This window comes from Melopsittacus undulatus, chromosome Z (assembly GCF_012275295.1).
Source record: "Melopsittacus undulatus isolate bMelUnd1 chromosome Z, bMelUnd1.mat.Z, whole genome shotgun sequence".
Lineage (NCBI taxonomy): Eukaryota > Metazoa > Chordata > Aves > Psittaciformes > Psittaculidae > Melopsittacus > Melopsittacus undulatus.
Window position 1 is genome coordinate 100,031,185 of NC_047557.1, and position 27,021 is coordinate 100,058,205.

Here is a 27,021-nt window from a genome sequence, read left to right on the forward strand (position 1 = left end):
TCCGCTTTGTTCACAACCTGGAGTAACTAACCTGAAGCCATTGGCAATAGACAGAGCCCTTCTCTCGCAACGATAGACCCCAGATGATAAGATGAGCTGAAGGCTTTGTAGTAGTTTAGACATGCTGAATTTGAGGGTACTGGCCACTCAACATGGAGAATGATGACCTGGTGGCGTTCAGAGTAGCTCAAGAAGGTGGTGAGAAATGAAGATGCCACTCTTGGCAGCAACCAAGCCTGTCCAGACCTCTTTTTGACCTTGCTTTCCTCTGATAGGAACCTATTCATCTTCTCCTGATTGTAGCAAAAGCTTTCATGTGGATGATCTGGGCAGAAGCAAGCATTTGCGCCATCCCACCTAGGAACAGGCTTTTAATACACCTCTGGGATGTGATGGGCCTCATCAAATCAAAGACCTTGCCCACCACAAGCTGAGGAAATCAGTTACATGCAGTAAAACTGAAATTTCCATTCCTTGTGTAAACACCATGTATCTCTCCAACGGTGTCCATAAAAATGCAGGAAAGTGCAAACTCAGCAGCTGGAATAGGCTGGGTACCTCCATGCAGTGAGCCTATACCAGGTGGTCTCTGTCACAGGAGGTGATTTATGTTAACTCTCTCTCGGGCTGCTTTTATTTAGTTAGTGGGAGTTTGACAGCCCAGAGGTCACAGACACTCCAGTCACTAGTGGTTTCTCTACTGAAAAGAGAGGGGAGGGGGGAAACAGGATGGGATGGGGAAAGAAGAACTGAGCTGAATTCATGCTAGTGTCAACCACTGGAAAAACAGCAGGTCCATAAATAGTAAAGGGTTTGGAAGATGAAGGACGATGAATAGTGTCTTAATCACAAATGAAATGTCAAGGGAGGAGGGGGAAGGGGCTCTCTGTCCTCTCTTGCATGAGATTTAAAACCAGGGAGACAGCGTCCTTGGGGACCATGCAGTGATTTTTTTCTGTGCACCCAAGGAAGGAGCCTGCCCAGGATTGTCACAGCTTTTTTTTTTTAACTTTTTTTTTTTAACCATGTTCAGCTAAATTTTTGGAAAATGAGTTCATAACACTGCTGATTTCTTACTTCTGCTTTCCCTTTAGACTTGTGCAAGACACTGCAAACAAATCCTTGCTTCAGTGTCATCAGCCAGTGGGAGGGCACAGGGAGAGCAGTCCTTCTTGAAATATCTTTGGAGAGCTCAAGGGGAAAGATTCAGTAAGGAGGAGAAGCACATCCCAAGGGCTCAGACACAGAAGAGGTCTTGTACGTCCCTGAGATGCAGTCATGCTTTGGTAAATTGACATATCTCATGGTCTTATGGGAGGTGAGAGCCCTTTGCTTAAGCCCAGATGGAGGAGGATTTGATGCTTGAGGTCTGCCTTGCTGAGTGTAAATGCATGTGTGCTCTCAGCGCCCTCTGAAATGAAATGATGCTCTCCATCTGCTCCAGAATACTCCTGTAACAGCACTGCTGCACCCTTGCTGAAGAACCATGCCACAGGCAATGTGGGTCTGCAACAGCTCCTAACTAGGTGCCTGCTTTTACATATAGGAACAGTATTAATTAGCATCAGTAGTCCTGATTTGCTCAGGAAATCAATGGAGGAACAACTCTGAAATCATTAACACTTAAACCAGTTTCATTTCCTCTGAGATTCAATGCCTGGGACCTGGGACATTACTACACCCTTGCTTTCTGTGCATGGCATGTGTTCCTTTGACTTTGTCTTCATTAGAAATGTGTAATTGGTGATAACAGCAGTACCTCTGCACAGAGCCAGGAGTAGTGCTATTGGCTTTCGTGGAGCTACTCTGGATTTACATCAAGGTGAATGAGATCAGTCCATTAGCCTCCCTGGCAAGCTCCCTGGAACGTGGTTACAATTTCATCTGGTCCCTGAAATGCTCTACTTCTAGCCAATGGCTTCCCCTCCCTAGTAGTTACATACATCAAGGTCACCAAATCCCAGATGTCCTCCAAGGTCCCGGGGGTCATGGTTTGATTTCACACTGGACAATTTGCTGCTAGAAGAAAAATAGTCTGGGACTTATTTTCTAAGGTTCACAACCCAGGAAATGCAGGAAACTGTTCAGTCCAGGTTTTTCTTGTGTGACAGTTCAGTTTTTTTATACATCTGCTGATACAATGTTCAAGGATAATTTGACTTTCCTTGGGGAAAATCAGCAGCTGGAAAAGTTACAGAAAAAAGAGCTTTTCCCAAGAAAATCTCCCCTCAAGTTCATAAGAAATTGCCATGACCTACAAAGTGTAGAATAAGAGTTGATTGGGCTGGAAGGGTTTGAGTTGGACGTTATAGATAATTCTTCCCCAAGGAAGATATGGCTTTTTCTGCTTTCTGAAAGAGGCCTATTCTGTGGAAAGGGATTTGGACTTTACCCTGTGGGCAGTCCCTGTGCAGCTAATGGCAAGGCTTCTGAAAAGATAGTAGTAGAGCAGCAGAGGAATGTTATCAGGCCAAATTGGGCACTTCTCTCCCAGGAGTGTCACGAAGGACCAGTGAGAGGTCATAAATGCTCAAAGATCTCATGATAAGGTGGACTTCATCTATGTAATCCCATTGCAGAGGACCTGCTGACGGCTTATATCTAATGAAGACAGGGAACATATGAAGGGAGGTCTCAAAGAACACCACAGCTTTTGGGGATGGGGGGGATCCCTGCTGTCTATGGTGGCTAATGAGAAGTGCAATACACAAGCAACGTGTTACCATTACATTACAGGCATGACATAATCCATGTGAACAAGGGCTACTCCTTGCTCTTGGCTTATGGACATCCACCCTGCTGATGCCAACACGGCGCCTATGGGACTCCAACCAGATCCTGTGGGGAAAAAACAAGTGCTGCAAGTCTTATTTCCAGTGTGGGATTTTTTACTCACACCCTGACTATTCATCAGAAGTGTCATGATCTGCCTGCTTTTGGACAGAAAAACAGTGGAAAAATATGGATCATATTGTTGTAAAACATATAAGTTTTATGACTCACCCAGAGTCTAACTCGTGTGTGATCAGTCTCTGAAAACTGAGCAAATTATTAAGGTTCTCAGGATGCACTTTAAGCTCATTATAAGCAGCCAGTTAAAATAAGTCTTGTCCCTACATGCTTTTTTGCTCAATGAGGTGTTAAATAGGAGATGCTCTTTAAACAAGCTAATCCTCCACGAGAAAATATACAAAAGAAAGGCTCTGGAATGACATTTACCGCTCCCCAAGCACGTCAGAAAAGCCGCCTGTCTTCTCATTCACCATCTCTGAGGGAGAAAAGGATGAAGTGGGAAGGTCTCCGTCTTGGCAAAACAGCTGCCGCAGACTTAAAAGGCAAGTGGCAAAGGTAGAGAGGTCTGACTGAGATCACAGGCACTTCTGGGCAGATAGGATCTCCGGGAAGCGAAGACAAGGTGTGAGAAGTCTGTTCTTTCTTGTATCATCGCAAGGGCTCTTTTTTGAAGATAAGCCCATTTCAGAGGGGGTGGGGAGTGTCTTTGCACTTCAAGGGCGGGCGCGTTTCCACCTCCTCTCTGTTTGTTTTCTAATTTTCTTTTCACTCTCACGTCGGCTCTTCCTGACCCTCTCTCTCATCAGCATCACCACCACCTCTTCACAGGGCCCCGCAGACAGGGGTTAAGAGGCCTCAAAGGGAAGAGGGTTTTTTACAGTGGGGTCTGGAGGAGATGGGCAGAGGCTCAGGTGAAAGGGATGTGCAGGAGGCAAGGCACAGGGGGAAATGCCAGGGCATCCTAGTGTGTTTCAGGGCAGCAACCACTACAGTGATGGACCACAAGGAAGGTCCTGGCTCACCTTCCTAAGCATCATCCCCACACAGCCCAGATACAGAAGCAGATCATGGCAGAAGAACTTAAGGAACTTAAAGAGCTTAAAGAAACACCCAGAAAGTGAGCATTTTATAAGGCAACTAGCCTAATGCTCCTGGTGAGCAGCACTCCAAGCTGGTTTCATTCAAAACCAAACTGTTGGTTGTCTCCTACCACCCCTATGCAAAATGGAACTCTTCATTGATAGTCTCTGCTACTTGAAAAACCTAGCAATCCCTACCTTTATGAAGCAGAGGAGGGAAACCCTGAAAACAGTCTATGGGTGAAAAAGTGGTGGGTTTGCTGTAAGTCTCAAGAATGGGCAGGTAGTAGGAGAAAGGATAACTGCACTCTTCTGCCACTTCTGCTAAATATTTGGAACTGGGGTTCTTCTGGAGATATGGGATGTACAGAAAGCAATGTTTTCATGTACGCAATGTTTTCATGTTTTCATGTTCAAACTCAATGCAGTGTCACCCAAACCAACACAGGAGGGAGAAATCCAGGTGTGGCTTTCTGTGCCATGGGGTTGTTCACACAAAGCGCAACCAAGTTCAGAGAACAAATAAGCAAAGGGAACAGAAGGGAGCATTGCCAGTGAGGAAGAGGGAAATGAAGTAGGAAAGGTCGGTAATTTCCCACTTAACTCAGCCCGTGTCTCCTAACCCCTCACTGCTGATCCCCCTTTCTGATTACCGTACCTACAAACCCCGTAATACAATCGCCCATCTTTTCATCAGCTCTTCCTTCCTCTGGGTCTAATCTCTTATGACACAAATGAGGGAGTTCAGGGTTTTATTAGTAGAAACAGGGGATTTCAGGCTCTGAGCCCCCGCCGCCGAGCAGGGACCTGCTGGCGGGCTGCTGCCCGTGTCAGGTTGTTGTACAAACATTACCTCCTGCAAATCCCCGGCTTGGTCACCAAGTCAAGCGGTGGAGACAGTTTGCCCAGTAGTTTGACCTTTCACCTCCCCTTTACTAAATAGACCTAATTACTGCGTTTGTCTGTCATTTAAGCAACAAATGACTCCATTGAGGTCATTTGAGGGAAGCTGGAGTTCTTTGCTGTCATCTCGAGAGAGCTCAGCTAATTTTATCCTGCTGGGGAAGAAAGCCCTGTGAAATTTTGCTGGAAGGCTCGGTTACAATTGCTGTTTCCTGGAAAGGGTCTGGTGACACTGCCCAAGGAAGCAAGGTATGCCCCTACCACCACCTCCTAGTTCACAGTCCTCTGTGGTTTCCAGCAATTGTAGGAGAAACCCTAAAAGAGAAACTTCCTGAGAGCATCTAAAACAAATCAAATAATGATAGGAATAGTAATAACAACAACAACATCATGATATGTCATTATTTATTCTAAATCCAGATTTTGACACTGGAAATGTCATAACTCCCAGGACTCTGACCACCTTTTGTTCAACCAGAAGGAGAGCCAGAAACCACAGATGCATTTGTTTCAATGGTGTTTCCTCTGCAGTCTTCAGTACTTGCAGTTCTGCTGAATCCCAGTCGTGTGCTTTGTGGGTAACATGCAAAATACTGATGAAAGCTGTTAAGCCTGAAGAAAACTCAGGGAAAACAAAATGTGTGCTTGGAAGGACTAGGCAAATGTAGAAAATGGTGGTGTTTCCCCTCTGCTAAGATACATAGCAACCTCAGAATCAACTGTGGGGAGATAAATATACCTGCCTACACACAGAGACCCAGAAAATACTCTATGCATCTATTTGCATAGAAGTAGATCTGGAAGGGGCAAAAAAGAGGTCACCTTTCCTATCTCCAGGTTCAATCAGCTCCCCCAGACCCATTCCTGAGAGATGTGAGCCTGACTTATCTCCAGCACCATTCCTCTCCCAGCAGTGGAGATTCTCATTCTCTCCAGGTCATCCCTTGCACATCCCTCCTTAGCAAAACCAATATATCTAAGCTCAGGCAAAAGAAACACACAGGGTCCCTGCTAAGACATGTTTAGACAAGCTCTGCCAAGGCAAGTACTTTACCTCATTTGTATCACCCCTCTTGCTCCTAGCCTGGGCACATCCTTGTGTTTCCAGCTCCTGCACCTCCAGAATATCTCTGCAAATTATGTTTTTCTAGCTTGCCCCTTTGACTGCATCTCTGTGCATATCATGTTCTGGCTCTTCTCTGCTGCATCATATGTTAGCTGCATATGTTAGCCCACTGCCATCCATGCCCTCCTTAGTCTTTCATATGTAAGACATGGCTCTGGACCACAGGAAGCCCACTTCCATCCATGCCTTGCTTAATCCAAACAGGTACCACCCTATTTTCTGCCAGGTTCCTCCTCTGCATGCAAGAGGTCCCCCTTAAACATCTGCAAAACATCTCCAGCCTCCTCAGCCCCCTCTGTAAAGATCTCCAGCACCATGGTGCCTTAAAGACAAAACAAAGCATGACAGCAGCCTAGGTTGTTGCTGTTCCCGTTGTGCTAATGCCAACTGAGTACTTCCTCACACAATTCCCTTCTGTCTCCATCCATCTACAGCCTTTCCCTGTGGGCTCTACTCCACCACTGTAGCAGACCAAGCCAAGGAATCTGCAAGGGATGCTCAGCCTCTGCCACCAAACAAAATCACCCCTGGGGCCACCCCACGGGGAAAACACCTTGCTTGGGGCCCCTCTGATGGATCAGAGCTCCAAATGGGAGTAAGGAATGGCTTTTTATCCCAAGTTTCTTCAGCTCCAAGCACAGGAGGGTGTTGGTGCCTGGCTGGAGCAAACCAACAGCATGGTTGGTTTGCTCAGCAAGGGCTGGCAGATCAGCAGAGCCAACCCTACAATTGAAAGAGACAAACACCCACAGCTGAAGTTTGAAAGGCGAGAAGATGGTGACTGATGCAGGCACGCTCAGTGATCTGATTCAGCCCCATCTTTCAGCAGGGCTTAGATTAAGTTCATCAAACCCAGATCTTTTCCCTCTTCTTTTCTCTGCTGACACAAGTGTGCATCGCTCAAGGCATGTATTATCAGCTAAATGCCGTGTTCTTTACAGAGCAAAGCAATCCTGCAACAAGGCGAAGAAACAGTTAGGCTAATCCAGGGACTAAGTGTCTTGTATTTTCGCTTCCCTTGTAGGTGAGTCCCAGGGAGTCTCCCAGGGATTTATTTTCTTTCTATAAACAAGGGTTTGTTCGACCAGAATCACTACAGAAACAGTCGAACTAATCTTGCAGTGTTATCCTTGCCTGAAGGTGGGAGCTCTACGATATTGCCTGGGTTAAACTGGAATGAAATATAACCAAACCCCTGCCTCTTTTGCTGTATTTAACAGCAGCTTGTAAAGCAGCATGAGTTGGAGCATGTCACAGCATTGCTGTCGCACTGCATCTCACATGCATGTGGCTTTGTGGGGAGTGCTGAGTCCCCGATTACCTGTGGGACAAAATGGTTTTGGGAAGGAGAGCCTAAAAAGAAATGCATCCCTTAACCACGATTTGCTGGCAAGAGTTTTTCACGTGCAAATAACAGAAGCAGGAAAATAGAGAAGGGGTTTTATCATTCCCCTGCTGCAAAATTTAAATAAACATAATTTCTTATGCTCAAAGGACATGTTGATGAAAAGGTTAATGTTATTACAGGTGCTTAAAGGGCTCTAAAAGCCTTATATCACTACGTGGGATGAAAATGTATAGAGACAGCGAACATTGTAATAACATCCTTCTTAGTTCCTTCACTGACAGATGCCTTGTTTTGTTAGAACACAGACAGTATTTTAATAAGGTTGAAACTCAGTCAAGTTTATAGCTCTTCATGTGAAACAGAGAGATTTTCTGCATTTTTCAGCCCTTTTTTCTTCTTCTTGTCCCCCAGATCTCATCTTCCTCTCGCTGTCATCCATGAAGTGAAGCAGTGTGGAATACACGTCAAGGAAACATGGCAACACCTCTGAGGGCCAAGTGTTCCTTTTCCTTCTTAAGGAGATGACGGATTTAGTTTAGATTTTTGGCATCACTGTGCTGACAAAAGGGTTGGTCTTACCTGATGTGTTTTGGTACCGTGTTTGGAGTGATGTTAGAGGAGGTATCAACACCTCCCAGGACTGGAATGGAGAAAAGAAGCATAAAAATATTATTGGCATGTACTTATAAAAAAAAGCAAGAGGTAATGGCAATGTCTTACCTAGTTCTCAGCACCTTTTAGCACAAGGAACTGTGCGTGTACAACTGCAGCCACCATAAACTCCTAAGGCTCAGATCAAAGGCATGGAGTCTGCATACCAAAACAGGGGAAGTTCAGGTTAGATATAAGGAGGAAGTTCTTTACTGTGAGGGTAGTGAGGTGTTGGCACAGGTTGCCCAAAGAAGTGGTAAATGCCCCATCCCTGGCAGTGTTCAAGGCCACGTTGGGCAGAGCCTTGGGTGACATGGTTTAGGGTGAAGCATCCCTGCCCATGGCAGGGGATTGGAACTGGATGATCTTAAAGTCCTTTCCAACCCAAACTGTTCTATGGGTCTATGATTCTATGATTTGTTGTGTAAAGCACAGGGAGATTGTTTCTGAGTGTGGGACAGTAGAGTACAAACCTCAACTCTGAGCCAAAAAGCCAAACCTAACCAGGGACTGTTATGTTTTATTGATTTGTATTGAGGATGGGTGAAATTAGTTCAAGACATGCTTTTCAGGAAAAATAAATATCTATGGGAAAGAATTGTCAAACACACACATAAAAAAAAAGAAAAAATAAAATAAAATGAAGAGCATGGTGAAGACTTTGAGCCAAGCAAGTGGGAGCGCTGACCTCCTGCTGTCTGTGTACCCTTCCTGAATAAATATTTCTGCCATACACAGATAAAAGATTATTTTTATAACAAAATTAGCTTCTGTCCAATGCTCCACTGGGTTCTCTCTCTAGGCAAAATGCAGAATTTCAGTTGCTTTGTATTGAAAGGGGAAGTGGAAACATCCCAGTGCTTAAGGTCCTTTCCAACCCTAACTATTCTATGATTCTGTGATGCTCAAAAATTAAATGAACAGCCTGATTAGAAAGTAGGATTTGGTTTTTTTTAGTCCCTTCCATAAATCTACCTGATTGCTGCAGGTGCCTGGTGTTTGCCTCTTGTCTTAGCACTGGTCTAACACCACTGATGGATGCACTGGTCAACCCTGAGATGTGCTGACCTTGGGCTGTGTTGGTTTTTGCTTAGTTCCCACTCCCCAAGGCATGCCCTCTGTGCTTTGGGGGGAATCTCATACCTGGGGATCATCCTTTTTCCTCCTATCTGATTTTGAAAAAGGGACCTCCAACATCCAAATATCATCTTATGGGCATAACCAAGGACAGGGCATGGCAATGGGCTACCATGTTCTGCGGATCCAGCTTGCCAGGCTAACTTCACATTAGGTATTTCTTCAGAGGATGGTCTTCTAATGCTAGGACATGAAGCAGCCATGGGAACAGAGTTAAAGCCACTTTCTTTTGGCATTTCCAGGGCACTTGAGGACAAAGGTTTACATCTTCGTGTGGTGCACTTGATGGGACAAAGGCGACACACAAAGAAGTCTGTGCCAGTCTGCTTCCTTTTAATCAACAGCAAAACACTGGAAATACGGTCTTTTTGTTTTCTTCATGAAAAAAGGTGCTTTAAAGGCTGAAGCCTTTAGGACACTGGCTATTCAACTGGCTAGCTGAAGAACACAGTCCATCTCCAGAGGAAACTGGTCAATGCTACTGCTAACATTGCTGGCTCTGATTTATAGGCTGTTCCTGCTGAAGCCTATTTACCCCATTTTCTCATTGTTGTCTCCTCCTGGCCACATATTAATTAGATCCAGCTACTAGGTGCACACTTCTATTTTCATTTAGGTTGTGTTTTGGGTATGTTTGAGTTAATTTTCAATAGACTCGTGTCCTTTTAAACTCCCTTTGTCTTTAAAAGTCTTTTGCAAACCAGAGAAGAACAAACCTCATTGCTGTTCTCACATGCATGTACCCACATGCACCTTGGTCACCCATGGTGGCTTTTGCAGGTTTGCCTTAGTTAAATAAATGTCCTTCCCTCCACATTTGAAGAGTTCCCAGTGGAAAAGTGAGGTAATGTTATTTTGTTATCTAAAACAACCACCGAGTTTTTTAAAGGATGACCTCCGTGTGTCTGTGTATATACAGACACACACTCTCATGCACAAGCACATGCAAGCAGAAATGCACATAAAAGACCCCGTTATGAGTTTCAAACTTAGGTAAACCTCCTGTAGCCCTCATTAAGATTTGGGCTGGACTTGGCTCCAAGGTTCAGACTCCATCTGCTCCCCTCAAAAGATCTTTGTTTTCATGTCATGGGGATGAGGAAAGCTGATACATGGAGATTTCTTGGCTCTCCTTTTAAAATATGGGGTAAATCAAAAGCAAAGTGGGTCTGGGTTTAAGGGTTGGGGGAGCATTTGCAGTTGTTGGGAACTGCTTTGGCTGATGTAGCACTATAGCAACATACTATTGCACAGCATTTTCTCTCTTCTTTGGCTTCAGTGTCATGCAGTAAGGATTTCAGACAGATTTTGCCTTTCTTGGAGCCCTTCAGATTCAGCAGAGAGAACGAAACCAGCACGAAAGAAAGAAAAAGAAAAAAAACCCAACACACACAGAATTCCAACCAACCAACCAAAAAAATTCCCATGCACAGAAAAGAAAAAGAAAGTAAAACTCAGAAAAGTTGCTGGATTGCAAAATCCCAACTGGTTTGGACCTGTTGCTGGCCTCTTCTACTTGTCATCCGCCTTCCTTATCTCTCCCTCTGCCCTTTCCCTTCCCCTTTAAACCACAGGGAGCATCAATACAGTCATTTATCAGTGTCTTGCGGGGATTTGTGTCTCCCCAGTCCTCCTGTGCTGACTTTCCACCCCTAATCACCCGCAGCCCTCACACCAGCATCCCCGGCGGGTGAGGAATCACTGCTGCCGGTACCCGGGTGAAGCAGGGTGGCCAGGCTGTGCAGCCGGGCGAGCACCACTGCTCTCTTCTGGAGGATTATATATTATATTCTGCTTATTTATAGGAGAAGAGAGGTATTTTTGCCCCTAGATTAAAAGCTGGAGATAAACAGATAAAAGGATGGAGCTCTGTGGTAACTGAAAACTGGTTAATATATCCCCCCCCAAATCTGTTTTAAATGACCGTATATTGTATTTTGTAATAAATTAACTTCTCTTCCGTGCTTTGCTAAAGGAGGGATGAATCTCTCTCTGTGGTATCTTGAATGTGGTGCTTAATTAGATTGGTTTCAGTGGTCTGGAAAAATAAAACTTGATTTCATAACAAAGAGTGAAACCACAGACAAGGTGGTGTTGTAATCGAAATCAAGGAGATAAGGGAGAAACAATCCCAGAGTCACTGGGGGGGAGGCAGCTGTGGGGGGTGAAATCAGGACTTAAATCAGGTTTAAACAGCTGTTCCAATGCCTGGATTTTGCCAAACGTTTTATATTCACAATGTCCAGGATTTTTATTTGAACCTTTGTCTGACCAGATGGTAAAAAAACTGTTCAGATCAAATAGAAGAATCAACCTGCCTCTTTACCAGCACATGATCCCAAATATATGTGTATATATATATATATATATATATATATATATATGTATATAAAGTCTGAAGGGCTTCAATTAACTCCATTTATTTTACTGTGTGGTTGCAGTTGTATTTCAGGAAGGTAGATCAAAACTTTGGGGCATTGCTGCTCTCAGCTGATGGCAGCAGAAGTAGCAGGAAATGGGGAAGGAAAAAGAAGAGGCTGTCCTTGCTGGGCTGTAAACCCACGAGCGATAAGGTTTTGTTATCATGCAGTTCCAGGGAGGTTTAGATAAGGTTAGGGTCGATTAAAAAGGATCCAGGCTGAACTTCCAGGCTCCCAGAAGAGTCTTTATATCTTTAATTGCTCTGGAGAGAGGAAAAATTAACAATTTTATTAATTTCACTTGAAACATTATGAAGCTTAATATATGTATTTTTATTTATGTAACCCCAGGATTAAATCATCTGATAACGAGTGGCTATAACTCCTAAACGAATATTGCTGCAAGAGCAACCAGATGGACACGTTCAACTGCGGTATGTAAAACGCCAGCAAAACCAGACCTGCAGCAGAGGCAGATAACGGGGTGAAACACTGACCCTGATGCAGTGAGCAGCAAAGCCCCGCGATCGGGAGAGGACCAGGAATTCACCCGGCTCTGCCCCTTATCACTGGGCACAGCTGGGGAGACAGGGACACATCTGGGGGGGAAAACCTGCAGCTTGAAGGATGCTGCTTGAGTTGTGGGTCTGGATCACAGGGTTTGCAGCCCACGGCCAGGCACGGCTTTCCAGCCTCCTCTTCCCACATCCCTGCTCTGTTTTGAAAAGAGAGAAGTTTATCACTTGGGCAAAGGCTGTCAGGGAAGATGGAGAGTGGAGGGAGGGTTTTAGCCTTCAGAATGGGATTTATAAGAGGGACATGGCAGATTGCTCCCCGGAATGGTGATACGAGACCTGTATAGGGTGAAATACAGGGGACCTAAGCCCTTTAAGCACACTCCAAACTCCTGTTTATAATATTAACTTATCTAATACCTGATTCAATAGTATCTTCTGTGCACAGTGTATAACATAAAAATCCATATATAAATACAAACATACATACATAGGCATAAAAATGCAGGTACAGCCTAATTTATTAATGCATTTAGAGCATTGTAGTGAAATAAATCAGGATTCATAAATACAAACTCAGGCTAATCAGTACAATTTGTCTTCACATTGGCACTATTGTTCAAGGAAGGTCCTGGTCTCATTCCTTGCTTTGTCTCTCCCTGAGTATCTGGGTATTATCTTCTTTATGCTCTTAATGTCTGTGTCTGTAAAACAGTAAAAACTACCTTTGGCTACCCAATCCTTAGTTTACACAGTTACATGCTACAGCTCACCCTTTTTTCCACTCAAAAAGCAGCATTTCTACTTCAGATCATGTCTCCTTGCAAATCAAAAATGAAATAACCCAGCAGCCCTAAATGTATTTCTAATTTCCTTCAAATAAACCATTTTGCTATGTCTGGAAAGTATATTCTAACGAGGAAAGCAGGGAGAGCTATCAAGATATTTCTTGATCTCTTAATTTTATATTCATCATAAGAACCACTTTTTAATTTTTTTGAAATAATTTCTCCTTTTCCCTTCTCAGATTCCCTTTATCCATAAGATATTTCTTCACCCACATCCAGCAGGAATTTGAAAAGTTAATGTATTTTTTACAAAGGAATACCTGTAGCATCAATCCTGTACAAAAATACACACAAAGCTCTGTATAAACCACGCATCCAGAGAAGCTGCCTATACTTAAAACATGCTTCCCCCACCCCAGAAATAGAAAACTCCATAAATAAAGGTCAAAGCTGTACTCTGTAAATGGTAGGAATACAACCTGGGTGTGAATACTTGCTCTTAAATTCTTTGTAATCCCGGCAGGAAGCAAATGTCATGTCGGAGGGGATCTAAAAGACAAATTGCTCCTACATTTGCAATCAAGGCTGCGTTAAACTGATGAGTCCAAAAGCACAGAGTGTAAATTAATAAAAGCGTGACCAGGACTTCCAAGCAGATGCATGACACTGACATTTCATTTAGTTTTTCCAATTAGTTAAAAAGAGACCTTAATCAGGATGCTGTTCCAAACACATGGAAATCAATTATTCTCCTTTATTTCCACCGAGTTTAGTCAAGGTCCATTTATTTAAAGAACAAATATTCACATTCCTGGGGCAGAGGGATCTGCTGGCATGACATCGGTTCTCAAACTGTAGGGAAGGTACAGTTTGTGCTTTGCTGGTTTTTAAAAGGCATTTGGAGAAATTAATTACTTCTGTCTCTTAAATTTTATCTCTCATCTTGTAATTATTATCAGGACCATTCAGGTTTATTAATTTCTAAAGAGGAAGAGGAGCAAACCCTTGTGGTGCAAGCAAACATACGGGCAGCAGAAGGAGCGGATCTGGCCGAATCTCTTCTTGTGATGATGGGAGAAAATGAATTTGCAGGAACACCAAAGGCAAAGCTTACCTGGGTAAAGGAAAAACACATTAAACACAGACCCTTGAGGGGACTTTGGGCTGGGAGGTCGGCTGGTCTCAGCCTTGTGGTAATTATAGACACTGAGGGTGTGGAGGGGAAGGAAACAAGGCTATATCCAAGTTGCATGTTAATAAATATGCAGGAGGTTATTCTCCTGTTTGAACGCATAAATCTTCCGTGAGTGGTCTGTGTGCGCCTGGAATGTGAGGAGCTGGGCTGAGCCAAGGCAAGTCCTGTCCAAATTTCACTACTTTCCAAAACGATGCCTCATTTATTAGCGTAGGCAGCTCCGAGTCCTCAGGGATTAGCGTCTTGGCCTCCCAGAGTGATTAGATTGGAGATCAGGAGGAGCCCCGGAGTCTGAAGCTCAAAGCACTTCATTCAGCGGCAGTAGGGACTTGGGATGCAGGGGAACTCCAGTTCTGTCGGACGGCAGCACAGAGGACCTCTGAAATGCTCCCAGCACGGCGAAGACACACCAAGACACATACAAATCACTGTTTTCACACCAGGTGTGATATTTACATATAGATGTACATAGATATTTACATATACAGTGTGCAAGGTAGTGTGTTAATACAGAATTGTTATCGCTTTTAGCAATAATTGCATAATAATTAAAAGTGCAGCAATTGAAGTTTTTGTCTGCTCTGCTTTGCAGAGAAAGCTTTAACCTTACAAATATTTAGGTAAAAGAGGGAGGCTCAGCTGCAGGTTTGCTTTCTGCTTTGCTAAAAACCAAGTGACTTCCAGTAACAGATCATCCACCCCATAAATGTCCCGTTTGGTACTGGTGGATCTTCCAGAGCTGAACTTTCATTTTTCCTGGTTATTTAACCCAAAATCAACTCTGTAAATCACTAGACCATGCACAGTGCCTCCCTAATGAGAAGCTTCTGATATGTAGCAGAGTGGTGAAAGAGTTAATAGCTCCATTTGCAACCAAAAGGAGAGAATCTCCTCTTACACCTTCCTGAAAACAACTCTGGGCCCCGATGCCATTAGCTAGATATGTTATATGGGCATATATTTGAAATATCTTGGTTTGGAGAGCAGTAACGCTCTCTATTCTGACCAGATCTCTTGATTTTCAACAGATAGCACCACAACAGGAAATTAATAAAACTGAGGTTATCCATTACTGAATCAACTGAAAACTGAATCTCATCCTATAATTGCAAGAAAACCTATCCCACTCCTTGTTTAGTGTTCAGACTTAGCTGGAGGACACTAAACATAATTCTATGTTATAGATACACCAACTTATTAGCAAAGACTTGGGGCTAAAATCCTTTCCTCTTGTTTTTGTTTGCACAGGAAGGGCAAGGAGGGGAGGGATGGGAGGGAGAAGACAGCTTCTGGGCTCCCCTGACAGTGTTGTCTGACATCAATCATGCCATGGGGTTTCCAGGTTTTTGTGGGATCCTCCATGAAAATGGAAGAGAAATTACCATATAATCTTTACAAAGACTCCCATGAAACCCCTATATAATTTGACAGCATCCTTTTGGGAAAGGGGGAAATTTCCAGAGGCCCATGTCTGAGGTCTGGTGGGATCCAGGTGCTTCACCCTCCCTTGCAGGGCTCTCACAAAAACCTATGAGCAAATTTCTCTGCAAACTCCTGCAGTTATTACTCTCTGACTATGGTCAAAGGCAGCAAACAGGAACACATTCCTGCTTGTTTGCCATCCCAGTCCGCAGTGGGGCTGAATCCAGCCCTCCCTACAAGAAGCTAACATCCTTATTCCAGAGTCAGTTTGTATTTTGGCAGAAGGGAAGGTGTTCAGCAGATACATTCCCAGTTTCAATCAGCCACCAAGGAATATCTCCCAGTAGCATTAGCATATCCTAAAGCCTACAGCTGCATTGGAGCATGGAGAAGGCATAGGATTGGCCACTGAAGGTCACTCTCCATCTTGTCTTGGGGTGAGGTCTCCTCCGAATCCCAATTGGGTTCATTGCATCCCATCCCAGGGTCTTCGGAAGCCGCAAGGATTCATCCTGGAGATAGAAGGATGGGCATGGAGTGTTTTGGCTGCTCTTTTTGGGTGAGCATCAAACGAGTGTCAGGGGGATAGGTGCGTACGTGTGCTGTTGCACGCAGTCAGGCTGCTCCATGCCCCAGAATAGGACTCTGGAGCTAAAAAGAAGCACACACACACACAAAAAAAAAATACATATTTTTTGGTATTTTTCCTGCTAATTTCAGGAAACCGTCCTAAATTTCCACTGCAAGGTAACCCGCTCCAATTCACTGGGGAGAGGAAGTTTAAGCAGACTGTTTGTCCCCAGTCTCAACCACACACACAGACACACAGACTTACGGACACACACCAGAGGAAGGGATTGGATGCCATAAAACAAGGCAATTGGGAAAGGGAAAAGAAGTAGCAACATTGTTGGCCATTAATAGCTCTTTTCAGCCTGAAATGTAGGTCTGTAATTGTTAACAAACTGTAATAGAAACAATCAGTGCCTCCAGCAATGACAGAAAAGCAGCATCCAAAGGGCCTGATCTAAATTTACATCTCCCATTTACTAGAAAGTGGTTTTGCATTGGGAACTCTTTCAGCATTGTTTCAGAGCAAGCTCTATTTAGTCTTTAGCAGGAAAAGCAGGTCCTAGGATTTCCTCATGAATTACAAATAGATCCCCCAATCCAAACTCCTGGTTAATATACTGCTCCAGTACTCAGTGAAGTTGCAGGAGGAGTTATTTGGCACTGGACCTCGGCCCAAGTATAATTAAGGATGACATTCTTCACATGCGCCTTTCAGACATATTTTATGTGATTTCTTTTTTTTTCAATACTCTTGAGAATTAGGATAGTTTGGGATTGAAGAAAGAAAAGGGGAGGGAGGAGGAAAGGGGACCTGGGTGTTAAGTGATAAGCAATTGAACTGCAGCTATTTTCAAGCCTGTAAGAGCAAAAGCACTTAGAAATACGGAGGAGGTGGGAGATTTTTGGTGCCAGGCTCCAGGATGGAGCAAGTGTGATCCGGCAGCAAGATGACTTGATGTGTGCCTATGATGTACCCTGCTCAGAGCCCAGAAGATGCTTTTGCAGACCGATGGTATAATCAGTGTAACTTAATGTGGTTCAAGAGGCTGTTAAACCCAAAGTAGCTCCAACCTGGAGCACGGAGGACTCCTGTCATCACTGTTGCTTTAGTCCACCAGGCTCTGTGACTTTTGGCAGCTTATCTCTAAAAGCAGAGCATGCCATTGCCGTCTTCACACTGCCTAAAAACCAGCTCTGCAAGTGCTTTGCCTTGCACCTTGCGGAGACATCTGATGGTGGGCAGAGGATGTACAACCATGTGTAATTCTCATCTGCTCAGATCCTATGGGAAAGGATCAGCGTGATTTATCTTAGCCAGTATTTGCAAGGTATCCTCTCTATTGTTTGCTAACTGCCGTTAGGTTTGGACAGCAGGCAGAGGGGTCAGAGCCAAGGCAGAGAACAGAGATTTGCCGGGATCACGCAATGCTCCAAGCCTGTCTGCAGTAAACAGAATCTCCTTAAAGGTCACATCTTCAGGATCCCACTGCAATTGCCAAAGGAAACTGCAATCATTTTTCAGTCCTTTAAACGCCAGACTAAAATGTACTCAGCCACAATTTTCCTACATGTTCCTGGTTTGTGAGGAGACTACTTAGGAGTCATTTCCTTGCCAAGAAAAGCTTCTCTTTCCTCCTGAACCCGGGATAGACCCAGGCAGCCCTCTGCAGAGTTAGGGGTCAGGGCACAAGGGATGAAACCTTGCAACTGGACTTTGCAGGGCACCCCAATGTAGGTGCCTTTTGCAGCATCAGCAAAGCAGTTTGGACAACTAAAATACTTCCTTTGTCACTCCGAAACCCCTCCATCAGCAGTGTAAGAAGGACCAGCTCGAGGCTGAGAAATCATAATACCTTTCTGGGTAGAAAAATCATCAATTGCATCTCTTTTTCCTCTCCTAAATCATCCATGAAAAAAACTTACAGTTATCACAACCACTTCCCCCCCTCCCCAACTCAGCAACAACCACATTTATAAAACCACTTTTCATCCCTTATTTACAACAGGGAATTGGGTCTATCCTTGTCACTCATCCTCCCCAAACACCCAGTGAAAAACTCAGCTTTCCTGGCACGGGCTGCAATCCACCCAACTGAGGCACATCACCAGCTCCAAAGCTTAAGTGCGACCCCAGTGTGAATTAAGTGCTGTCAAACCTGGCACAAAAAGAGTCCACCCGTAGGACTGACCCTAAATGAATAGCCACTGTGTTTACGTGAACCACCCAACAGATTGCTTCTCTCTTACCCAGAGCCCCGACGTGTGTCAATAAAAATCTCTGGGTTTCATTAGGCAGCCCCTGCCTGGGTACATAAATAATAAGGCTGTTGTCAGATCTCCCTATGGTGTGTAAGGGCAGATCTGGAAACCTGAAGGCCATGACCTTCATGTTTCTCAGCAGGGACCGAAACGCCCTCGGAGCCAAAGTAGTGGGAAAATGAGAGTCTGTGTTATGCTTTAACATGATACTGACAGGCAAATGTGATTTCTCAGAGTTCACTCCAGCGAACACTGATCTGTTTTATAATCTCACGCGCTCCAGCGCTGGCCCTGCTGCAGCTCCAAGGCTGCTGCGGGAAGGGGATGGAGGCACAGGGAGCTTCCTCTTGGAGTTCCGCTGGGATCACGGGGGGACCTTCTTGAGGAGAGGGTGAAAAGGCATGGTTATGTTTGGGATGAGGAATGAGGAAGGTTAAAAAGAGAATGAGGAATGGGGAAGGCTAAATGGAGGATGAGCTCACTGCTGTAGGGGGGTTCTGTGGCACAGGGAGATGTCAGAGGGGGATAGCTGGGAATTCTCACCCCACGGGGGTGGAATCTCATCAGGGATGGGGAGAGGCAATGTGCCAGTTGAGAGGTTACTGTGCCATTGGGAGCTAGTAGTAGTGAAATGGGAATGATCCAGGCTCTTCCTCTGACCTCCAGCCCCTTCCTACCACAGCCATTTCCAGGAAATCCCTGCTTTCTTCTATGGGGAGGGATCTGTTCAGCCAGCTGGGAGCAGGCTATGCTGGAGCAGCGTGGCCAGGAGAGACCCTGGGCATGCAGGTCAGGGTGGGTATGAAGAGCTGTTAGGGCTTTTCAGTGCTGACACCGCCATATGAGTCCACTCTATATGAGTCCACCCTGACAGGACTAGAACCAAAACTAGGAATCCCTTTGCCAACAGCCTCCAAGCCACAAATCCCAGTTAGACCATGGCAAGGCAAGAGATGGGGTGGTGGTCATCATCTGAAAACGGGCTGGGATGAAGGGAACGTGTATTGAGGATACTTGCAAACGCTGCAAGGGCTGAAGGCATATATGAGTGAATGGCTCAGTGGGGTTCAGGGATGCTTCTACCTTCATCCTGGTGCCTGCTCAAGGAAGAAGGATGCTGTGCAATGCCTGAGCTCGTTTGTTACCTGTCTTTTGTCAGATGAATTAACTATACACACAGGTTGTCTCAGAGGAGGGTTTTCTCTGCCAAGGTGAAGTTTCAGGAATGGTCAATAGGCCTTTTTGCTTCGGAACAGGGAATCGCTTCCAGAAGGGACTTTTTGGACAAAAAGGCAAGCTGCTAACACCAGCATCAGTGAGCGATGGGCATGGAAATGTGAGGTACCAGACCAACATCCTAAATTTGAAGGGCAAAAAGGAGAAGGTCAGGAGATGACTTTATGAGCTGTGGAAGCAACGGTGGCGTTTTTCCAGGAGTACGCTATGTCTTTAGCCCAGGAATGTACACCATGCACCGCGGGCCGGGTGACAAGAGTTAATCACCCAGTGAGCAGGAGGGACCAGGGCACCCGGGGCAGGAAACGCTTCCCAGAGGGAGACAGGGAGAAGCTCCATCCCCACGTGGCGAGAGGAGAACCATCCCTCTGCATGCGTTGCGTGCAAAGCCAACGCAGCCCGGCCCCTGTGTGGTCTAGAGAGGTTTGCGTGTGTGGTCCTGCAAAGCCCTGCTCATCTGTCCAAAGGCTGCTAACTGCCTGCTGAATGACCACGTCTGTTTACTTTAGCTCTGTCTGCACCAACTGAACTCTGATCGCTGCCTTCCTCCAGCTGGGCCGGCTCAGGACCCCAACGTGAAGGAGAGCGGAGAGAGATCTGTGTGTGTGAGGCTCCAGGAGAAAAAAAGAATAGGCTGCAAATGGACTACAGTGTAAATCACGGCGAACAATTTATGGGCCATTTTCTCTCCCATCATTTCTTCTCTGATCCCCAGCCCCCCCCCACCTCCTCACTCAAACAGACCAGGCTCATAAATTGCCCGTGCTGAGTGCTGGCAGAAAGGTTTTTCATGTTCCTGACAGCTGCAATAAAAATATGCCTGTGTGTCTGGTAATTGTGTGTGCAAGAGGGGGAGGTGGGTGCCTGTGTAGGGTGCTCATGTGTGGGTGCGGGTGCACATGAGATAGGATAGCCTATGGGGGTGTTGGGGTGATGCATGTGTGTGCTCTGAACTCATGTATGTGCTGTGAGTGCATGTGTGTGCTCTGTAGTGCATGTAGATGCTGTGAGTCTGCGTGTGTGCTGCGATTGCATGTGTGCTGCCATTGAATGAGTGTGCTCTGAGTTCATGTGTGTGCTGCAATAGCACGTATGCTGCAATTGCATGTATTTGCTGTGAATGAGTGTGTATACTGAGTGCACGTTTGCAGTGATTGCAGGCCTGTGCTGTGAGTGTGTGCATATGCTCTGATTGCACACACACTGTGACTGCATGTTTGTGCTGTGATTGTGCATGAGTGCGCGTGTGCCATGACTGCATATAGATGTGTGTGCCATGACTGCATGTGCATGTGCTGTGATAGTATGTGTGTTCTAATTGCACCTTTCTGCTGAAATTACAATGTGTTGTGACCACAGGAACATGTGTGCTGTGCCCTGTGCACATGGGGACTTCATGTGTCCATTTGTGCATTTGCCAGGCAATGATGTCCATGTGCGCATAAGGCCAAAGGGCTCCTATGTATAGCAATAAGCCATGAGCAGTTGCGTGTGCACACAGGCATGAGAGCGTGTATAAACAGGACACACTTTTAATGTGGACATGGGAAATGATTTTTGCATCCCAGCAAAATTTTTGAGATTTTAATTATTTTTTTTTAATCAGGATTAAAAATTTGAATAATGATCTTTAGTAAACACACCCTAATTTAAAATACAGTGATTTTTGGGCCCGATCAATCACAGTGTTTATTCTGATCATTCCTAAATACTCCAAATGTTCCAAGGTGGGAATTTCTTACTTAAAACCAAGACCTCTAGGCTATTGTTTAGGTTAAATTTTGATACCCAAAATGAACTGAGCTGATAAGCCCAGAGAATGGAATTCTTCAATGCAATGAAATTTCAAATCAAAAGTAAGTTTTGCAGCTGTAATGCAAATAATCTCATTCCTGACAGCCAGTTAGGGAGGAAATAATGCTCAGCCACAGGATTCTTAGAAAACAGCTTTCTCCTTTTCATCATTTCTCCATATTCCCTCTTTGAATGACATTATTCTCGCAAGAAGCTCGATGGGAAGAAACAGCCCAGCAAATCCCAGGGTGTCCAAAGTGTTACCCACAAAAACCTGGGAGCTTTTGTCTAGGGAATGATATTTTTCCCCTCTAGGTCTGTATTTTTCCTTGACCCAGTTTGGTTTCTCTTGAGTGTTCACCAAAAACCCTCTTTCAAGAGTTTGCGCCCATATTTGCATCACTAATCATTTAAAAAGCTTTTAATTAGTAAAAACACTAAAAGGATGATGAACAATATCCAGGGTGGCATGCGGGGAAAGAAACCAGGATTTAGTTAAGGAAAATCCCATAAACCTCCATATTCTGTTAATTTAGAGCTACAGGTTTGTTAGGAAAAACATGGAGACCATAACCTGCTCCGAGATTATTCCCAACCAACTAAATTGGAAGTAACCCCAAACAAAACCCAAGCAGGGATGTGGATGTGTGCAGCAAAGAGAGGATAAAGCCCCCCGAAAAAGGGAAGTCTGTATTTATCCATGCTGTTGGCAGACACTGTGAGTGTATCTGGGCAGGGGCAGGAGCAAAACAGCACTGGGGTGTTTCCGAGTTCGAGCATCAACAGCCCTGTGTGTGCCTGGGCTTTGCAGCTGTAAGTGCCTCTGTAGGGAACAAAGAAAGTGAGTAAAAATTGAATTATCCGCTTAAGGTTGTGTCAGCTTTCCATCATAAATCTTTTTTTTTTCCAGAGGTTTATTATTCAATCTGTGAAAATTCCTCCCAGCCTGAACCTTTGCATGTGTGATATGGTTTCAATGCTTAAAAAAAGGCTTCATAGATAAGTAATTTAATAGGGTATAAAGTTATCATCTTGTGCAGCGAGAAATACAGTTTCTTGCATCCATACCAGAGGAATAGAACCTGGGGCTGGTGAGAGCCCTGGAAACCCTGTGCAGTGAAGAGGCAGCTTCCAGTGGGCCCCATTTAGGACAGGTCCCAAGCCAAGCACCCCCTTTACCGTCACGACCTCCACAGAGCCAAGGGGAGACGCTGCGGGCACGAGGGATGCTCTGCTCCTGCATCCCAGGAGCTACAGATGAACCTCCGCCCTGTACAGTGCATCCTCAGGCATCGACCATCTGTGTTGTAATCAATCTTTATTTAAAATTAGAGGCTCTCCACATTTTCTTTTTTTCACCTTCAATTTTCTGTTCCTTTTCCTTTATTTCTTTTTTTCCTTTTCCTTTTTTTCACTTTGTTCTTTTTTTTCATTTTTTTCTTTCTTTTTTTTCCCTTCTCCTTTCCTTTCCTTTCCTTTCCTTTCCTTTCCTTTCCTTTCCTTTCCTTTCCTTTCCTTTCCTTTCCTTTCCTTTCCTTTCCTTTCCTTTCCTTTCCTTTCCTTTCCTTTCCTTTCCTTTCCTTTCCTTTCCTTTCCTTTCCTTTCCTTTCCTTTCCTTTCCTTTCCTTTCCTTTCCTTTCCTTTCCTTTCCTTTTTTCCCTTTTTTTCCTTTCCTCCCCTTTCCTTTCCCTTTCATTTTCCTTTCCCTTTCCTCTTTCCTTTTGCTTTCCTTTTCCCTTTACTTTTCTCCCTTTTCCCTTTTTCACTTTTCCCTTTTGCCCTTTTTCCTTTTTCCTGTTTTTCCTTTTTCACTTTTCCCTTTCCCCTTTTTTCTTTTTCCTCTTTCCTTTTCCTTTCCTGTTTCCTTTCCTTTTCCTTCCCTTTCCTTTTTCTTTCCTTTTCCCTTTACTTTTCTCCCTTTTCCCTTTCTCACTTTTCCTTTTCTCCCTTTTTCCTTTTTCCCTTTCCCCTTTTTTCCTTTTTCTTCTTTCCTTTTCCTTTCCCCTTATCCTTTCTTGTTTCCTTTCTTCCCCATTTTCACACATTTTTCCGTATTCTTCAGCTTATTCTTACCCTTTCTTGTGTTCTTATCCCTATCCCTGTTCCCTCTCAGCCATCCTTCCCCCTTCCCACGCGGCTGCGGGGGTCTCCGCAGGGCCGGGGCTGGGGGAGAGTGGAGGGAGCCGGGGCTGGGGGCCTGCGGGGGGGTCCTGCCCGGGCGCCAGGCGCTGCCCCCGACCCCCGCATTAACCCCGCTGACACGGGCGGGCGCCGCGGAGCCAGCGCGGCCCCTGCTCGGCCCCACCGCCTCCCCCGGGGGCTGCCCCGAGCACCCCGAGCGCAGCTCCTGCCCCCCCCTCCTCTCTTCCCCCCCCCCCCCCCCCCCGACGGCTCTTAGGGGCTGGCAGCCCCCCGAGGTACGATCCCCCCCTGTGATCCTGCTCTCACCGCTTTGCTCCCATCTCTGGTTTGGCTACAATGAAGAGGGGGTGGGAGGGGATGAAACTGGGATAAAACCGGTGGTTTTGGACAAAAAGCTGTCACAGTCTAGGCGAAAAACCTTCCATCCCACCAGGTTGTGTTGGTGACCCCGGGATGTTTCTCCCATGCAGAAATCCCGCCCAGGGCTGGGGCATTCCTGCTGGCACTGAAAGCCCTGAGATGCCACACAAGAATGGAGAACTTTCTATCAACAAATATAAGCCCATAAGGAAATATCCTTGCAGCTCCTTTTTACCTCCCTGCTCCATGCACCAGGGTGCTTGGCAGCCTCCAAAGCCTGGCAAGGGGGATTTCTCCTGCATCCTCCTCTTCCCAGACCACGTTTCTCTTGCTTCTTGTATATCCTCCTTTTTCCTTTTAGCTTTTAGGGCTGAGATCTGCTTTTGTTAAGAGCTTGCTTTGCTCCCCTCCATGGGGGAACTGGGAGATGGGGCTGCACCCCTCAACAGGCTGCAGGGGAGACCTGATGCAAGGAGGATGCCCTGGCCCCCCAAAAGGATGCAGGGTGAGGAGGACCACGCTGGGGATGCCCAGCATTACCCCACCACAGCGGGGATGAGGCACATGCAAGGGAAGGAGGGAGGGCGGGCGGAGGGAAAGCTGATCCTGAAGTTTCCATCATCTGAAATTGAAGCGCATGTGCCTATAATGAAATATTTCCTCCCATTTCATGGCAGCTCAGTAATTCCTGATGGCAGGGAGCCTGGGAAAACAGATCCCCCCTGCTCCCACCCACAGCGCCTGACCGCACGGCCAGGGACAAACAAGGGCTTCGTTTTGCCGGGCTGCAGCGGCTCCCCACCTCCCGCCTGGACACCTTATAGCATCCCACAAACGCAGCCACCCCGTTCCCCCTCCTCCATCAACGGGAAATCTGCGTTTCCATGGATCTGTCGGTGCAGGACTGCGGCAGCCTGGCCCCCGAGCAGCAGCCCGGTCCCCCTGGTGCTGTGACCAGGGACAACAACGAGCGCTGCCACCCCCGGCAATAGCCGCTGCTTTGATTTACTTTGGAATTATGTGGTTTTTCCAGCTCCCCTAAATTTAATTAAACTCTGACCAAAATTCTAAGCGGGGAAAAGAGAATAGAAAAGGGCTTTTGTGCCAGAACAAGCACAGTAATAATATTAATAATAACAAAAAGCAACAAGCAGCCCTTAAACTCTTACGGGCTGGGCTGTAGGAGTTGAGGCTACTGGACTGAGCCACGCAGTGCACTGGGAGTCCTCAGGCCCCTTTGAAACCCTCCTGACACGAGCTCGATGCAGACAAGGATGCCAGAAGGCTGCTGAATCCCATCTGATGCTGCAGCATCAGGTTTCCTTTTGAAACTGCATTTTTCCTAGCAAAGATAAGTGAAGCATGAGTAGACTGTTGGCTCAGAAATAGGCAGAGAGAGGGTCGGAGGGAAATGCAGCTTGTGCCTGGGAGCAGGAGGTGTTGATGGGGAGCTGGACCAGCTCTTGCACTACACTGGTACAGAGCATGCCATGAGGGAGGAATTCCATGGGGGGATGCAAGACTTCAGCAGCAGCCACTCTCAAATCCTATTTCTTGTCTGCATTTGTGTTACAGCAGCACTGGACCTGGACAAAGCCACTGTTGTGGCTCATGTTGCATCCCTTGCACATAGATCTTGTTCCCACTCCTGTGAATTCCCGGTCTGCTGCCATGACAGAGGGTTTACACTCATTTTAAGGCAACACAAGGCAACACAAACCCGTGCTGTTGGTGCCTTGCTCAGCTGGGGCTGATGTACAGGTCTTGCTATGCAAGTTAACACCTCCTAACAATCCACTCCCTACCCTTTGATGTAAAACCACAGTTGGTTTGGGCTATTTTAAATCACAGATGCTTGTACCCTTGAAGAAAAGCAATAATTTTCTCCCTCCTGCTCTCATTCTGTTCTCTTCTAGTTTGATCAAGAGTTGGTCAGAGTGTTTATTCAGGCTTAGCTCCTAAGATGCTGCAAACAGGATGAAGTTAGGATCATATAAATTCCTCAGCCAGATAAATGTCCGGTGTAATCCTATATCTGTCCCTGACAGTAGCCAGTACCAGATGCTTCCCAGGATGTGACAAGAAAGCTTTGTCACATCTACAGATGGAATTACCTGTCCACAAAGAAACCATATTTCTGGCACCTATTCTTGGTTTGATGGGCTTAAAAAGGAGAACAAGAGTCCAGAAACTGAGGGCTTTATTAATTCTATTAATTATTTCCTTACTTCTACATTTTTTTGGTCAATGGGAAAGCAGCCTCAAGGCCATAAGTCAACTGTGGCTGCAGATGAGGAGGTGTGTGAGTGTCATGATATGATTCCCAAATCCAGAGGCTCTGTGTTCCTTCTGCACGTGGGATTTGCTTTGTTCCCTTCATGCTTAATGCGTCATAAGAGTGGGAGGCAGGACCTTGGAAGTGTCCCACTAATATGAGTTTGCAATGCACATTACTCATTTCTTGGTACGAAACTTAACTGGGGGATTTCAGGATCTGATGCAAAAAGACCAACAGGGAAAATTACTGTATCCAGCATTTTACATGGCTGCTTAGGATTGCAGAGGCTCACACTTATGAATGCTCTGGCACTGATTAGATCTAAGTTTGATTAAATGATGTTGGGAAAACAAGGCATCCTAGATTGGAAGCAGAAGGGAGTCAACTCCTGCAAAGGAGTGTAGGACACGAACCATGAGCCCCTTCCAACAAACCCAGTCCAACACGTTTGTGTTTGTGATGCTCAGAGGCACTACTTAAGGAATGACCTGTTTTGTTGTGCTGGAATTCAGAGAACTGCAATAAAGTGTATTTTGTGTGCGTGTGCCAGGATGAGCCAGGAGGGATTGAATCCTGATGCGTTCCCTGTAGGAAAAAGCTCTCTCCTTTCACTGCAGGTTTCCCCCTGCGAAGCACTCTGATGATATCCCCAGCCAACACCAGTCATGGAGCCCCTTCCTCTAAGGAAAAGGAGTTTATTTAATAGCTACTCACCCACATGGGGACACACACATTTACTCCTGTGTTCTTGGTGGGGCTGGATCGCCACCAAGTTACACTCATGTCAAACCTATCAGCACCATCACTGGCCCTCCACTTGTGTTCCTTGGCACCACGTAAGTCTCCTTCATCTCCTGCTCTCTTCCTTTTTGGCAGCACAAAGCTCCCTGCCATCTCCAGCTCTCTTCCTTCTGTCAGCAGGGAGTACACACACAGTGCAGTGAGATCGAAGGGGAGGATGAAACAGCATCTAAAAGCCTATCTGGGAAGCAGCAAGGAAAC